A 17,828-nucleotide genomic window follows, 5' to 3' on the forward strand; every position below is an offset into this window, starting at 1 on the left:
ATGAAAAACTGGATGTTATTTAAAAATGAAAGGAAAAAGCCAAACAGCAAACATTAGGATCATCTTTTGAAATGCCATTCAGTGATAAATTGTGTGGTTACTTTGTACCATTTCTCAAGTTCTCCCTTAAAACCAGATATAAAAGGTACTTGAAAGCATAATTGTGATCCAGCGACAATCTAAAGTTCAACTAGATTGTTTTTCAAAGCATATGTTCTGAGTTGGAATGCAAAGGCGGCATTTTCTCATTCCGCGCTCAGTGGTCATCAACTCTTTCAGTCTGGTTATTATTATTTTCAAACTGTGTTTTGTTCTTTGGTTACGACCACAGGTTAGTCTTGGAACTTAATTGGGAAATGCAAGCCAAGTGTGAGTGAGTGTTTTCAAACTAAACCAGAACTACACACTGGGGAGCAGCCAACAGTCTTCAACAGATAAACATGCTTAAGTATATGCAATCATTCTCTCATTTAAGAGCGGATTGATGGATAAGCATGAGTGAAATGCAAAGCATCATTTTTTTATCTCTCTGCAGGGAACAATGCATGCATCAAACATCTCTGAAAATCTATCGGAGTTCTCATGTGGCAGTGAAAATCTCTCTTATTACATTATCTCATTTTGCATAATATGATAAAATTATTGCATGCAGCAGAAAAATTAAGAAGTTTAAGCAAAGACTTGTGTAATGGTCCGTAAGTAATTGCTCTCAGGTTTGAGTAATTTGGTTAATAGTGGTAAAATGTAAATTACAGATAAAAAATACAGCTGTGGGAGGTAGTAGGATGGGAAATAATAGTAAAATGGAGATTGGGCACAAGCTGTGTGGTCTTATGTGCTGTAACACTCACCATATTTATAGAAATCATTTCTGTCATTTCTGACACATTAGAACTCTGAGCATACAGAGTTTTCCTTTACTGATTTGCCATGGGTGGAATTGAGGATATATTACTTTTTTTTATCTTAGCAAGATTTCTGTATGCTTACATAATAACCCTCAGAAAAAGAAAAAGAAAAAGGAAAAAGAAAAAAGAAAAAATCGGTTATGAGTTTATGCATGGGGGAGAGTTGATGAATGAAATAACTATGTTCCCTGACCAATTTCTCATGTAATCGTCTGACCTTGAACAAACAGTGCAATTTATGCTCATTAAGGGCATCCGATTGTTTACTCCTGGAAAGAGCGAGCTCCTCAGAAACCCCACTGTTTCACGACACACAATAAATCACATTTCATTTTGGCACAGTGAGCTCCTCTCTTAATTTAGAGGAAAATGAAAGACAGCATTTATACAACTGAAATTCTCTTTCCTCTCCTGCTTGGCATTAGTCCAGAAAATAGATGCTTGCCTTTAAATATGCCTCTTATTCACTGATTTATCTCCCTTTCTCTCCATGCAGATCTGCTGAATGGAAACAAAGTTGAATTCATACACAAAGACAAAACAAGCACACGTAATTTTCTTCATTCTAGATCAACAAGCAGAACAAGATTAAATCAGCTGAGAAGCTTGATGAAAAATAAACATAAAGGTAACTACATGTAGTGCTTAATGAAATTATATGAGAACATGTGAAGACAATACAAGCATTATAATCAATGTATCATTCAGACAATGCATTCTAAATGGCAACTGAGACTGCGTGTGATACCTTTCTGAAGAAAATCTGAGTGATTTATCATTAGACATGTTGCTAGGGTGTTCTGGGTTGTTGCTAGGGTGTTAATGACAGCTGCTTACTGGTCAAAAGATTCCCTCTCTATGATTATCTTGTCAGTAGATATTGCTTGAGACCCTTTTTTTATGTCAATAGGATTTTATTGCCCACCAGGTCAAAATAATATGTCCAATCAATCAGAAAAAGAATAGCACAGACTTCTTGGTTTCATTAAAGAAAGCACATGTCCGAAGTACAATGCAGACAGGTTATTAGACCATGTAAGCTCATTTACATTACTGCAAGTGTGATATTGATTTTATACAAAAATTCCATAAATAAGAAGTTAATATTGAGTAACTTACATTTCAGAAACAATATTGCCCCAGTTACTTTGTCCATTTCTGCTCCACCAACAAAACAGATCCAAATGAAGCCAAAACAGAATCACCAACAAAGAGTATTGCTGTTTCAATCCTGAATGAATCAGTGCTTTTGAATGAATCGTTTGAGTGAATGACTCAGTTACTCACTCATAAAGATGGCCATTTGTTTCCTGTGTAGTAGAAAAGTAGGCAAGCTTTGAGACATACTGTCACGTCATATTGTGTCTTTAACAGACCGCTCTGACGCATAGTTACACGCAGCTTGACACTGTAAACTGGCATGTCAGTCATCTTTTCACCGTTAACATCCTCTAAATTGAAATAAAAACACAGATAACATTAAATAAATATTTTTACGAGGTTAAATGTTGATTATTAGTAACTCAAACCCCTTTATCTAAACCTATACTTAACCTCGGTCATGCACATCCGCCATGTTTGTAGTTTTTTAATGCTTTTTATTCGTGTTTGTAGTTCTGAACTGAATCCTTCACTAAAGTGAAATGGATTGTGGGCAATATTAGCCATTAGAGTGTGCATAGAACCACACTTCAAAAATCTACCTGAAATAGTAGACCATCTGGGGATGCCCTTATGGCATACTCTTTTCAGCATACTATGTTTTGGGATACACTTATTTTAATCTCACATACTATTTAGGATGGATAGTATGAACACTGAGACACAAGGTCAGTGTTTTAAAACAAATAAGTTGATTGATTTGCTCACTCCTTGTTTCGTTGCAGAATGAATCGACTGAGTGAATTATCCAGTGAATCACCCCTTGTTTAAATTCTGAATGAATCAATGTTTGTGAAAGAATCGCTAAAAATTTAATGAAAAGTCGCCAACTACTGGTGAAACAATGTAACCTCCCTTACAAAAATTTAATTATTTTATTAGTAAATAGCTGTTTTTTCAATGTAACCAGCAAAACCATGGTTAATTTTCAATTTTCGTAAGGGCTGCAGAGAGAATAGCCTATAATTGAAAACAAAACTCATAGGCCTATTCAGTGTTTTCTATTCAAATTAAAGATTCAAAAGGGGGTTGAATATAGAATCATCACTGAAAATATCATGTAATTAACAGTATTTTTGTTCACTAAATCCTCTACAGAGTTAATAAAATAGTGTACACCACCAAACGGACCTGTCATCCCTTTACATACATGTACTATCTGCACCACTGTGTATGCAAATACTGGGTCACCTTGACTTTAATGACTGCAGCGCTCACTACAAATAAAGGGAGTCTGTGCAGTCGGGCGAGGAAACGAGGCACTGCCTCAGAAACACATAGGCCGATGTGAGAAAACATGGAACGGCGGAGATCTGGGAGCCACACAACTCACAGGGGAATGAGGATGCTTTGTCAACACAGCAGTCCTCACACCCTACTCTCCTGTTAATTGGTTGCGCCGTTAGAGGCGTGAGCACTGGCGGAGAGGAAGGCAGAGACGATGTGTGCATTTCACACAATTCTGCCCCCTCCTGTCTGTGACCTTCTGTCTCACAGCGGAGGGTGTGTTTTGTTGCCCGTACTTTTCTGGGTATACAAGAAACGCCGCAAACATCCAAAATCCTGCACAGCTGCTGCAGACACCCTTTCTTTTTATCTGTTTCCATACCCTCTACCAAAAGTGAGTCATATCTCGGACGGCAGTGCCAGAATGGCTCCCACTGAGAGAAATGGACCATTTTCATTAGTGGTTTTATTCTTCACACTGTTGAACTTAAGAAAGACATGTGGCTCTTTCTTTGAAATAAATTGATATCTTTTTATTCTATGCACTCTCACAAATAGTCTCACCTCAATTATTCTAAGACATATAAAAGAGGAAAAGGGGATTTTAAGATGGAAACAGCTACTGGGGAGAAAGAAAAAACTAGCAATTGCAGCCACTCCATCAGACAAACAACACCAGAACAAAAAGATCTGGATCTGCAAATAGAGACGGAATTACAAGACCCCGTTTCCCTCTCTGTCAATTTATCTTGTTTTCTTCCTCTTTGATCAGCATGTTTCTAATTTATTAGTGTGCAAAGATTGTCCCATTCAACTTCTGAGCACAAATTGTAGCAAATTCAATTTAAGGCTGAAAGACCAGTTAGAACTTGGACCAACTTAAAGGCTCTCTATGGAGCTTAGTCAGGATAGATGGTAGGTTTCATTTTTCGTGAATGAAGATGAAGCTGTTTGGGACAGAGGTACAGTACAGTCAGTTCTGTGGGTTTATATTTCAAAATCGTAACTTCATATCTATTGATTCTATTTTTTTTTTATAACATTTATAATAGTTAATGTAATTTTAACTACCCCACCCAACCCACAAATTTGTATGTAACCCAATTTATACATGATTATACACAGATACCCTAATGAGAAAAAACAGAGCAATGTTCTGTGACATTTTCAGCTGAAAGTGATCTATACACCTTGATCCACAGAGACTTGTCAGATCAGCCTCAGTTCAGCTCAGATTCTGCATGTCTCATAACACAAATTATCAGTGGATAAGCCAAGCAGTTCTTTTTCAGATTACATAACTTACCTTCTAGACTTTGAGGTCAAGGAAAGGAGAGAAAGAGGCTGGCAGAAAGATTTAGCACGGTAAGACTCATAAACATTCTATTCAGGTCATGGGAATGGAACCAATCTCTAAGAAAGCCCTCAAGAATACCCTGATCCCATAATACATGTTTAAAAGTGCTGATTTCCTGAATGATTTCCTGAATGATGGCTTAAACTTTAAGGAAAATAATAGCATTAGATCTCAAAACAATCAAAGACTCCACCAAGAATCTATTGTAAGTGTTACAATAAATGTTCATTCAGTGCTGTTCTCAGGCCAGAGAAAATGATGTGGCTGTGTCTAATGAGCAGTTATGAGCTCCATCACAATTCACATTGGCTACTATCCATCCTAAACAGGATTATCTAAGACTAGAATTAGTGTGTCCCAAATCATAATCCATTAAAATAATAAGCCAATGCTATACTTTTTCCGGTGGATATTTAAAGTGTGGACTACACTACCATTTAAAATGTTGGCGTCAGTAAGATTTTACAGTATTTATTCTTTAAGATGTTACAACAGGTTTGTTTCAAATATGCTATTCTTTTGAACTTATTCAATTCATCAAAAAATCCTGAATTATTTTTTTTTTTATGTACTACAGTTTCCACAAAAAGATTAAAGGGGTCATATGATGTGATTTAAAATGTTCCTTTCTCTTTGGAGTCAGCATATTAGAATAATTTCTGAAGGATCATGTGACACTAGTAATTGCTTGAAATATAGATTTACCATCACAGGAATAAATTACATTTTAAAACATATTAAAATAGAATTCAATTATTTTAAATTGCAATAATATTTCACTATGTTATTGTTTTTACTGTATTGCTTTAATCAAATAAAAGCAGCCTTGTTGAGCATAAGATACTTAAACATCTTACCAACACGAAACCTTTGAATGTGAGTGTTATGGAAGATAAAATATAGTATAAGTTGTTTTATTTTAAAAAAAATCATGTGCATATTTTTTTGCCCTAAAATACTAAACTTGTTTTTTCTATAAAATGTAATGTTATTCTGTTTTTTTCATCTGCTGTCTTGCTAATTTCTGTTTATTTTCAGTTGTTTTCATGTTGTCTGGCAGTTTGAGCCATCCTTGGCTCTCTAGTGGTAACCACAACACATTTCAGAATCAGGTTTATGTGGAGGCTTCATTTTAAAAGACTTTTATGCTCTGCATTTGGCAGTGCAGTGTTTGCATTGATAGACTGTAAAATAGTAAAGAGATGTGCAGCTTCAGTATGTAGAATATTTAATTTCCTAAAAAAAAAAACCTCTTGAGGCTCTTAAACTGTAATGAAAAAACATAAAATGCCAACTTATCTTTCATGTGCAAATGCAAACCATGTTGTTTACGCGGCACATGGCCAAAACAATTAGACTTACGCCAGCATTCAAATAATGCTTCAACCAGTATTAATTAGTACACCAAACGCCATCAAAACAAAACAGGAATTAATTGGATATTTTTTTCTTCAGAAACTACCAAGTGCCCCAGATGAGTGCAACAAATGGAAAGGGAACAGTAGTTCCCTGTGTGCCGGAGTACAGGCATCCGCTGCCCTTTACATCATGGCTGCTCATGCAGAAAAAACAAAAGAAAACAACAGCTGGGCTCACACCACATTCCCCCCCGTCCCGGATCGTTGTGTTTCCAAAACCATATCACTATTAATAATGTTAAATGAACATTCATTCTGCAGTGGATTAATATGCATATCCAGTGATGATGTTAACTAGCAAGAGCATGAATAATGACGTTTTTATGGCTTCAGTAAAAATGGACAGAATGATTCACCTGGTCGCCCTCCCTTAACCCAGCCAGGATGGAGAGAAAAGATCCCCATTAAGGGTACGGCATTGTTGCAGGGGTTACATTGTCAATGAGAGGCCTGGGAGAGTCATTACAGAAAGTTATATGTCATTTTCTAGGAGATACTAATTGTGGGTTAAAGGGATAGTTCACCGAAAAATTATTTACACACAAAAGAAGATATTTTTAAGAATGCTACTGACCAAACAGTTGCCGGTAGCCATTGACTTTCATAGTGGGGAAAAAAATAACATGGAAGTCAGTGGCTACTGGCAACTGTTTGGTTACCAAAATTCTTAAAAATATATTTTTTTTGTGAGTGTGTTCAGCAGAAGGAAGAACAGGTTTGGAACAACATGAGGGTAAGTACATTTTCTTTTGTTTATTTATTTATTTATTTATTGCCTGAGCTATACCCTTACAAGCAAACTTTTCAACTAGACATTCATTCATTAATTCTTGGATAATAGTGATCTGTTAATATTATTATGGACACGCTAATTCATTTGGATTTGGGGGGTAAAATGCTAGATACTTTGTGTCCCATTGTAGGTCACAATGTCCCTATTTATTGATTTCTAATTGTGTGCTAAACTAAACACTTTTTACAACCAAATTAGCAAATGCTTACATTTGTTTGCTTGTATTGCATATATATTTGATGGTGCATCATCCTCCTGTACAAGCCATACAGTACATCAGTACTCTAGTGCTGCCAGTTATGCAGTGGTTGTGAGCACTTTTGAATCAGATTACTCAAAGAGATTGAGGAGTGATGTAAAAAAGTTTGCAAGTGTGTTCTTTGCTAGTTAAATGTCTAGAATTGTGTATAACATCGCTTGTTGTTGACATGTGTTACCACTGTTGAGCTGTGTAATCACAGAAGCAGTGGCGGTTTGCCAGTATTAATGTTTAGCATTGCTCATTCTCAAACACACTGTGCTGTGTTTGTACCATTAGTTGCAAGCAGTTACTATACAAACTAAGTCATAAGCAAATTTTTTTGTTTACAAGAGAGGAGACTTTTCCATATATTTGACACGAAGCCCATTGATTAAACCTGTTAAAGCAAACACTGTGGATATGGAAAAATGACTGTTTTAACCATGGGGAAGCGCACTTGGGTTTTCATTTCAGATGCTGTGTTTGTGACATTTAAGCCCCTTTCAATATCTTTAACCCCTACAGAGATATTGATCTAGACCCAGAATGCCACTTCAGTAAACTTTGTTTATATTGTTATGGATATAGAAAGAGACCATTAGACAAAGACAGAGCAACAACCTAGACAATGCTGTTGGTTACCTGATCACTGAGAATTCAAAATATCAATAGGTCCATCTTGAGCCTTGTGGCTACACCTGTCAACTTGAATCAGCATGTCTGATGAATAGCGTCTCTGCACTTCAGAAACACAAAGCATAACACTGGAATGTTATATATTAAAGAAATTAATACTTTTTTAATGCAAGGATGCATTAAATAGAGCAAAAGTGACACTATTAAGAAACTGATAATGTTACAAAAGATTCTATTACTGTTTTTCTATATTTTTGATTTTAAAAGAAATCAGCCCATGTGAGCATAAGATACTACAGAGGCCCTATGGGGACATTGCGATGGATAAAAAATTATGAGATGGGAGGAAAATGCAAAGTTTATTGGAGGGACACAATACTTTTGTGACAGAATGCGAATGTTTTGCGAGAGAACAAAAAGTTTTGCTGCGGGTAATGCAATAATTTTATGAGAGAACGCAAATGTTTTTGTGAGCAAATGCAAAATTTCATTTATATTGCATTTGCAAATTTCATTTGCAATTTCAATGCAGTACTTTTGCGAACAAATGTAAATGTTTTGTGAGTGAAAGCAAAGTTGCTCACAAACATTAGCGTTCTCTTCCAAAAATATTGCATTCCCCAGCAAAACTCTGGGTTCACTCACAAAACATTTGCATTTGTTCGCAAAAGTACTGCATTACATTTGCGTTCTGTCTCTAAAACAGCAATGTTCTCTCATCACTGAAATAACTTTTCCTCCTACCTCAGAATATTTCCATCACTAAAGTTTTGCAAGTGGACACAAAATATCTCAGGGGAAGGCAAAAGTTTTGTGAGAGAATGCATCAGCATTGTAATATTTTTTTTCCTCCTATCTCATTTTATTTTCCATCACCATGTCTCCTTAAATTGATAGTTCACCCAAAAAATCATGGGGGTAATTTTCCATTTTTTGGTGAATTATCCCTTTAAGGGAAGCAAAAGGGCAAAAAAAAAAAAAAAAAAAAAAATTGACATGTCAAAGAAAAAAAAGAATGCAAACAAATTAACTTGTTTTTATGCTTTTATGCTAATAAAGTTTAAACCAAACCTATGAATCTGAAGCAAATTCTTTAGCACAGCTTCCGTATTCTTCTGTATTTTTTTATTTTTTTATTTTTTTATTTTTTTATTTTAAGCAGTATTATTGAATTTATGCTATAGGTTTATTTAACATTCCACTTCAGTTCTGTGTATTTTTGCTGATTATCCTGGTCTGTGCAGGCACATCCAGTCATCCATCTTTTCTCCATCCCTTGAATGGCTTGATGATGTTTATTTGCTGAAAAACTGGTAAATCCATTCAAATCCTGACTGGATTATGTGTCTCCTCGGAAGCTGCAAGGATCTGTGCAAGGGGAAATGATAAAGCTGAGGTTATTACAGTGGGTGTGATAATCATCATTTGGACTCTGGATCCCTGAGGCCCCTCCGAATCATTAAAGTGGTCTTAGCTCGCTGCTCTGACATGCTACGACACACACAGTTTGTTTACTGCTCACACCCGCTCTTTATTAATAGTCGCACACAGGAAACACGCTCAGAACCTGTCAGTGCTCTTCTGGGCATTGTCTTTCTGGTCTGTTATGGGTCCATAAACATAAATATTAGTCTATTTATATATATATATATATTTGTTTTTTTTTTTGTTTTTTTTGTTTTTTTTATCGGTCACCATTATTGAATTAGCACAGAAGGATGATGTGTCTCTGGTTTCATTTTCTTCTTTTCTTGAGCGTAATGTATGTTCATGTTATTTTCAGCGAAAGCTCGGCAAAGCTGTGAGATCTGGTAAAGAGGTGCCCGACTCTAAAACACCTCCACTGAGTCATGAACATCTCTCCTTCATCAATCTCACCCTAAAGACCACATTTGTTTTCTTTTTTTGTGCTTTTGTTTTCTGTGCCGCGGTTAGGAAAACACATTTGGAATATCGCTCCAGGGAAGAACACAAATCTAATTCTAGAAGATAAACCAACTCTCTTTTCCTCCTCTTCTATAATAGACTAGTCTACAAAGTCGCTTTGCTGCGTTAATGACAAATCACCCAGTGACAGCCAATACATGATGCTACTTGGAGACTCCATTCTTTATCATAAATGTGTCTGTATAGCCCAAGCATACACACATATATGTGCACAACGAGCTGTGGCAGCTGCCAAAGTCCTTAAATTTTGACCTTCCAGAGCAACATTATTTCTTATGAAAATCTATTCTAACCTTCATCATCTTGAATTTATAAATTGTAGGGCAGAATTCTACCTGAAAATGAGAAACATTTACAAATAGACTGTCCATGGATTGTTGAGATGGCTGTAAAACTGGCAATGTATCCATGTGGCTAAACCCGCTGGCACTTTTTTTTACAGGCAGCATCAAGAGTTTATGGGTGTGTGTGTGTGTGTGTGTGTGTGTGTGTGTGTGTGTGTGTGTGTGTGTGTGTGTGTGTGTGTGTGTGTGTGTGTGTGTGTGGAGCAGATCTCCAGAATGTTGTGCACAGATGGCTGTCCTGTTCAGTGTATTCCTACAGCTCATGACTGTCAGACTCTGATCCTCAACAAAGAGACTAAACAGACCTTATTCCAGTCTTGTCCTCTCCATGGGTCATTCTATAAAATGCATAGTTGATCTGAAGGATCATGCAAAACTGAAGACTTTAATGTCTGCAGAAAATTATTCATGGGAATTACATTTTAAAAATATAATAAAATAGAAAACAAAACAAATAATAATTCACAATATTACTGAATTTTTAATCAAATAAACTCCTTAAAGCCTTGAGCATAGCAGACTTTTTTCAAAAACATAGAAAAATCTTATCAACCTTGAACTTCTATGTCTATATGTCAGATACAAGAGGGACAAAAATGGCTGTTCTGTAGAATGACCATGACCCTGTGCTGATTTTTATGATTTCTTCCCAACTTGTATATCTTTTCTCAGGCTAAACTTAAAAATGAACTCAAACTTGAACGAAAGCCCATTCAGAGCTATTTGTGTGACTGCAGCATGGAAATCAGAAAGCAGCGGTTTAACAGCAACGAAACGATTCAAGTTAATTCATTTTCAAAAGCTCTGAGAATAATGGATCAGGCTCTAATTGAATCTGATATGCACATGGCCTCAGAGATTTTCTGTCCATGGTCTTCCTGGCAATGTGAGAAAAGCGGTAAAAAGACAACTGCTGCAGTCTGCTGTTGACACGCACAATAAGCTTCGTTTAGCCAATTGCAAGGCTGCAGAAGCTGAAATGAGCCAAGTGGGAAACTGTGCTGATAACCTGAATCCCGGAGATCATTTAGGATCATGACCACAAATATGCCTTTCTTTTTTCCATTTAATCGACAATAAACATGATTTCACTCAGAAATTGCTAGCAAATTTCATGATTAATTACAAAGAAATGTTACAGTTAATTTGTATATAGTTATTTCAGTTTTAGTTTTAGTTATTTTAGTACATCAACTAAATGTAAAATCAAAATGGTTGACAACATGCTGAAATATAATATCTTATAAGTTATATATATTTATATTTATTTCATTTCAAGTAATGGATTTTGAATAATTTTAGTTAACTATAATAGCCCTGGATAATACATTAAAAGAACATTTTCGATTGAATTTCACTATATAAAGTCATCTGCTTTTTATTTTAACATACACTTTTTGTTTTAACATATACTCAGGCTACAAGCGTGTTTAAAAAAAAGTGATTTATATTTATATTATAATAAGTTATAATATAACCGAGGTAACAGAGAGGAAGGTAAATAAACAGACAATGCCGAGTGACAGGCAGATATTCAACTTGACAACGTCTTGATTTAATTGCAGGGAGAATGCTTACTGCCATACTCGATGGCTAACATAATACAAAGCAATACTAGTTTCATGCCTCAGGGAATTGGAATACATTAGCATTGCCATTAGACCCTAAGCATAGAAGCCATGCAGGCAAATACAATAAGGGACCAAAATAACCAAAATTATTAGACTATAATCCCTCTCTTTCCAGAGACATCGCCTCCATCAACCACTGCACACTTTATGAACAAACCATAGCCTCACTTTGACTTACAGAATGGAACAGATTTTTAAGCAATACCAAATGTTTTTAGTTATGCTAAGACATCCATTAAAGCATGGAGAAAAAAAATAGATAGACAGACAGACAGATAGATAGATAGATAGATAGATAGATAGATAGATAGATAGATAGATAGATAGATAGAAATGACAACACTAATGCACTATTAATGCTTAAAAATATATCATCATCTTTTTAACAGAAAAGTATTGTTCAATTTTTCTATTCCATTTAATTCCATTCTTTTGAGTATTAAAAAACGGTAGAGATGGACGGACAGACAGATAGATAGATAGAAACTAATAGTGAAAAAATAAAATAAAATAAAATAAAATAAAATAAAATAAAGAGAAGTTGCTCTATGATATAATGGAAATATTCTCATCTTTTCAACAGAAAAAGTACAGACTGTTCAATTTTCTATCCTATTCAGCGAACATGAACTGCTTCCAGTGCTATTCTATATGGAGATGTGGTATCATATATTTCCACTATACTTGAGTAAAATCTTGATTATATTTTTCAGTTTCTTCAGGCCTCGTAATGAGGAGGTTTTCCAGGCGCACCTGCGATGATGAATCACCTGCAATCCATTTTTAATTTTCCCTTTTCCGGCATGCATTGAGAGGAAGGTGAAGAAAAATGATCACCCTCCCAAAATCTCAGGATTACAGAATTCCTCTTGGCATATGGCACGCAAGATTTATAGCGATGCACGGTTTCCCTGGCTCACGCAGAGCAGTATCTCTGCACTGCATCATAGGGAGCGCATCTTCAAACCCATTCGTCTTTTCTTTGCAAATCACATTCTCAAAATGGCCTTTCCAGTATAAAGTAAAGTGCCTCACACACTGGCCCATATGCAACCTGTCCGTTCCTGTTCTCATGTCTGGGATGCAAGAGATGGTGAAATAATGCAGTAGGTCAGCCCACTTCCACGTCATGTTCAATTTCCCAGGATCATGTTGCTTGAATGACAGGTATTTTTCTCCCTGACTTTCAGGGCTATGAACGGTGATGTGGAACGCATTTGTCTTTTCTTGGATCCATCATTGTGACATCATTGAGACCTTTAATGACCTTCCATCCTCTCACCATAAATAAACTCCCAGGTGAGAGAGCAGATGCACACAAACATAGGGCAGATGGTGACCTACTCAAAGATACTTGGAGATGTATCTTGGCGTAGGTCACCATCTGTATTTATTGTATCTAAAGAGATGGTGCTGGAGCGGCTAAAGCTCTGGTCTGGACAGAAGAGCTGATATGAGCCCTGTAAGGAACAAATGATGTTGCTCCAAAACCTGTATGGGTTTCTTTCTTCTGTGGAACAAAAAATGAGAAATGTTGAAGAATATTGCGGGAAAATTGTGCATTAGTTGTGTAATAGTATCGTGTAATTTAGTAATGAAAGTGTATGAGGGCTGTCAAGCTTCAAAATGACAAAATACCAACATAAAAGTATCATTAAAGTAATTATTCTGAATTCATATGACAGCTTTGACCAAAGTTTTAATCTCTGAAAATCGAATACAACTGAACTTTTCTTTTTTACAGAATAGAACAATAAATGAATCATTGTTTGAGTTTGATGCAAATACACAGAAAGAGAAAAAAAAAATGTAATGTTAAAAAAATGTAAAACATAAAAATGTTAAGTAAAAAAAAAATGAATTTTTGTACAACATATTCTTTGTTTTATCATATGGAATGACACAAGAGCAAGTAAATGATGACAGATTTTTATATTTGGTGAAAACAAAATAATGTACTGGGTGAAAACTTATATACTGCAAGTTGCTTTGAATAAAAGTGTGATAACAGTGTGATTAATTCACCACATACATTTAATTAATGTATGCATGAACTGACAGTTTGTGACAAGTTTTGACACTCTAAAAAGTAATGACGTGTAAATATAAACAGCTGTGAAAACCCCTAACGAATGTGCTGAGATGTGCTACTGTCATGACATTTTTGGCAAACAGTTTTTACAACTGCTAATATGTTGTTGATAAATGAATGTGTTTGCATCTTCGCACTCTTTCAGTGTGAAACTCATCTTAAATTCATCATCTGTGATGTGAACGCTGATACAGCCTTAAGCTCTCACCCTGGACCTGTCATAATATCAGCATGCACTAAAGATGTGCTGTCTTATCAGCTCGCAAAGTGAAACTCTCAGCCAGGCATGACCTCAACTCACACAATGCACAATAGTATTCTGACAGCAACGTGCTGTATCACCTTCATTTGATAACTAAAAGAGAAAAGTCCCATGAAAGACACACACACACACACACAAAATCTCAAAGAGATTAAATAGAGAACAACTGGGGACAATGCTTAAATTGTTGGCTTCTCAAATTTGTTTCCACACGTGTTCCCTTAGCAGTTTCAGAAGAGATCTTTACAAACGTAGAGATCCAAGACCAAATGATTTGCACTATAACCATAAATCTATATTATAATTTATGCTATAACCTTAACATGTGTCAAGAAGTGTCATTTGTGTATTTTAGCTCTATTAAGATTTTTTACAAGAAATAACTTTTAAATAAATAAAAATTATTTACTCGCTGTAATGTTTTACCAAACCTGTATGACTTGGAAACTGTGGAACACAAAAGAAGATATTTTAGAAAATGATAAATTTTATTTATTTATTCATTCATTTAGTTAGTTTTGTCCACATAATGGAAGTATATGTAAGTAATCTGTGGAAGACAAAACATCTTAGTTCAATTTTTTTCTTGTTAATTTTTTTTTTTTAAACTACAGTGCAAGTCAATGAAGTCCAATATTACTTTCTCCTTAAAGCAATACTTCATCTTAATGAATGAATAAATGATCATTATGAAAAAACAAAGCAAACATTTAAGGCACCTAGTAGACTGTGTTATAAGCATTATATGGCACAAAGGGGCAGCTAAATTTACTTTTAAAACTGCTTAAAATATTGGATTATCTTTTCAAAATGATCAGCAAGCCACATGTATTCATTTTTCTAACACTCTTCGATGTCCCATTTAGCATTAAAGTCAATATGTACTGCTATTGTAATGAATGTACCCAGCCAAATATTCATTAAAATCATCTGTTGTGTTCCACAGAAGAAAATCATATTGCAAACAAATCATGACATCATTTCCATTATAGGGTGAATTATTCCTTAAATAGTTTTGAGAGACAAATGGATGTGTGTGAGTATTTGTCCTGTCTGCATCTCCGCTGGGGTTTTTTGCAGAGTGGTGTTCCTAATGGCCCCCGGCACCTGCTCTTCAAAGGTGCGGCCCTGCTCCCCTTAAGAGCCCTCCCAGACGCTGAAGAGCCACTCCAGGTGTGCATTAGAGTCACTCTCCATCAGTAACTGCATTGCGTAACCCTCTCCACGTCAGGAGCCTCCCAGGATTCCTCAGCCTCCAAACAGGCAGGCAGCAGGGACTTGTGGAGAGTTCTGTCGGAGAGACGAAGTTTGAGTTCAGCCCACAGTTGAAGTAGTGGCCTCACTGCCTCCACAGCGGGGGAGAAATATTGTTGCTTACAGAGAACAGGAGAGGGTCAGAACAGCCCACAATGTGCAGCACTTGAAAGCCAGTAAAACCCCCTTTCTGACTCAGGACTATCCGCAAAAACACGCTCTGATGTCTGGATTAAAATAAGTGGGAGGAAGTATGGAAGGCTTCAAACGGGACGTGGCCGTTTGAATCAACATATTTATGCAATTTGTTTCTTGGAGTTGATATTTTATAAATAATTGTCCTCATTTAAAAGAAAATGTATCATTTGCAGCATAAGATTTATGTGTAAGATGTTTATTTTCTTTTTTCTTCCTTTCTCCATGCATCCTTCCATCAATTATTCTTTCTTCTCTCCACACTTTTCTTCCCTTTTTTCTATCCATCCATCATCCATCCATCCTTCTTTCCATATTACCCTCCTTTCATTCTTCCTCCATTCTTTTTCCTTCCTCCATTTTTTACTCCCTTCAATTCATTCATCCTTCTTCTCTCCATTCTAACTCCTTTCTTCCTTCCATCATTCCCTTCCTTCTTTCCTCCCTCCCTCCTTCATCTTTCCATTCTTTCTCAATTTTTTCCTCCTGTCCATCCATCCATTTCATCTTCTTCTTTTCATTCCCTTTTCTTTCTCACTTATTTCCTTCCTTGATTTTTCTTTCCTCCTATCCTAGGTTCAGTCCATCCTTCCTTCTTTCTTACTTTTTTACATTCTTCTTCCTTCCGTCATTCTTTATATCCTTTGTTCCCATCTTTTCATCCATCCTCCCTTCCATGTTTCCTCCTCCTTTCCATTCTTCCACCTTCTTTCCTTCAATCATCCATCCATCCTTCCTTTTTTCCATTCTCCCCTTCATTTTTTTCATCACTCCATTCTTTTCTTTCCTCATTTTCTTCCATCATACATATTTCCTTCTTTTTTCCTTACCTTCTCCATTCTTTTCCTTTCTCCATCTTTTCTTTCCTCATTTACCTCCATCCATCCATCCTTCCTTACTCTTTCCTCTGCTTCCTTCTTTCTTTCCATCATCCATCCATCCATCCATCCATCCATCCTCTATTATTTTTCCTCCCTCCATTCTTTTCTTTCCTCTTTCCCTTCTTTCTAATCCATCATTCTGTCCATCCATCCATCCTTAATTTCTTTCTTTCTTGTCTGATTGCTTTCTCCTAAGTGGTTTTCGGCTTTCATTGCAACACAGACACCTTTATAATTTGTTCTACTTCTTGCTCAAGTCAATTTCAGCCTTTTTCTCACTTATCACCTTTTTCAATGCAAGAGATTAGCAGGTAAAGAATCCAATACTCTTCTATAATTGAGCATGTTATGGCTGCGGCTGTTTTGATAACTTAATGAAAGGGGCTTTGACTATATGCGGATGACTTCAGTCACTGCAACAGAACAATATCAATTACTGCACTGCAACTAATTACTGCAGCTCACGCTTGCTGCCTTTTCTTTGTCTCATTTCACATATAATTAAGATGAGGGAATTAACTGTGATAAATGTCCTTTCCTGGGAAATACAGAAAGTATTTAGAGAACTGTCCACAGGGGACTCTTATGTAATTGCTCAACCGACATGCACGAATGTGTTTAGAAAAAGTTTGGAAAAAAAATAATACAAAAATGTGTAATAATTATTTGAGACTCTTTCCTTACTAATAAGCTCATCTTTTAGTTTTGTACAATGGTTATGTTCAGGCTTTAGTCTGAAATGTTCAATCTAAGACAGAGAATCATGAGCAGAAGGCTGTGGCCAAATGAACCCAGTCAGGCTCCAGTCTGGGTGGTGTCTGGCACAGCTGGCATTGGGACGGCACCAAAGCACATTATCTACCACGCACAGAGCTCAGCAGACAACTTCAGATTAATGGCAGTACAGAAGCTACAGCATCATATTAAAAGTGATGAAACAAAGGACTGCGAATGCATCAGCCATCCTACTGTGCAGTTGTGGACTAACAAGATGACAGATGAAAGAGATGAAACTAAGCAAATTTTGTTTGTTACTTGAAATAAAGCTAAAACAAAATATAAATATTAGATGAAAAATATATAACAAGTCTAAGTTATTAATGACTAAAACAGAAATGAAAATAAAGCTAAGCTATATAGCTAAGCAAATTTTGTTTGTTACTTATATATATATATATATACATATATATATATATGAATTTACTTAAAAATGAAAATTGCAAGTATAAAAATAAAAGCTTACTCAACATTAACAAAAACTATAATGGTGTATGAATAATACGGAACTAACATTGATTTTTCCTTTAAAAACTGCACCCGTCATCTTTAAAGAACTGTTTCAGAGCCGGGAGTGACCTCTGAAATACCACTACTTTTCCTTAAATAAAGCTCTTAACCTCAGAATGCTCTGTAATTTCTGTGTTGTTGCTCTTGTTAGTGTACTATGCATTTCTTTGTTTAAAACCATCCATTATCAAACC

Source organism: Cyprinus carpio, chromosome A24 (genome assembly GCF_018340385.1).
Source record: "Cyprinus carpio isolate SPL01 chromosome A24, ASM1834038v1, whole genome shotgun sequence".
NCBI lineage: Eukaryota > Metazoa > Chordata > Actinopteri > Cypriniformes > Cyprinidae > Cyprinus > Cyprinus carpio.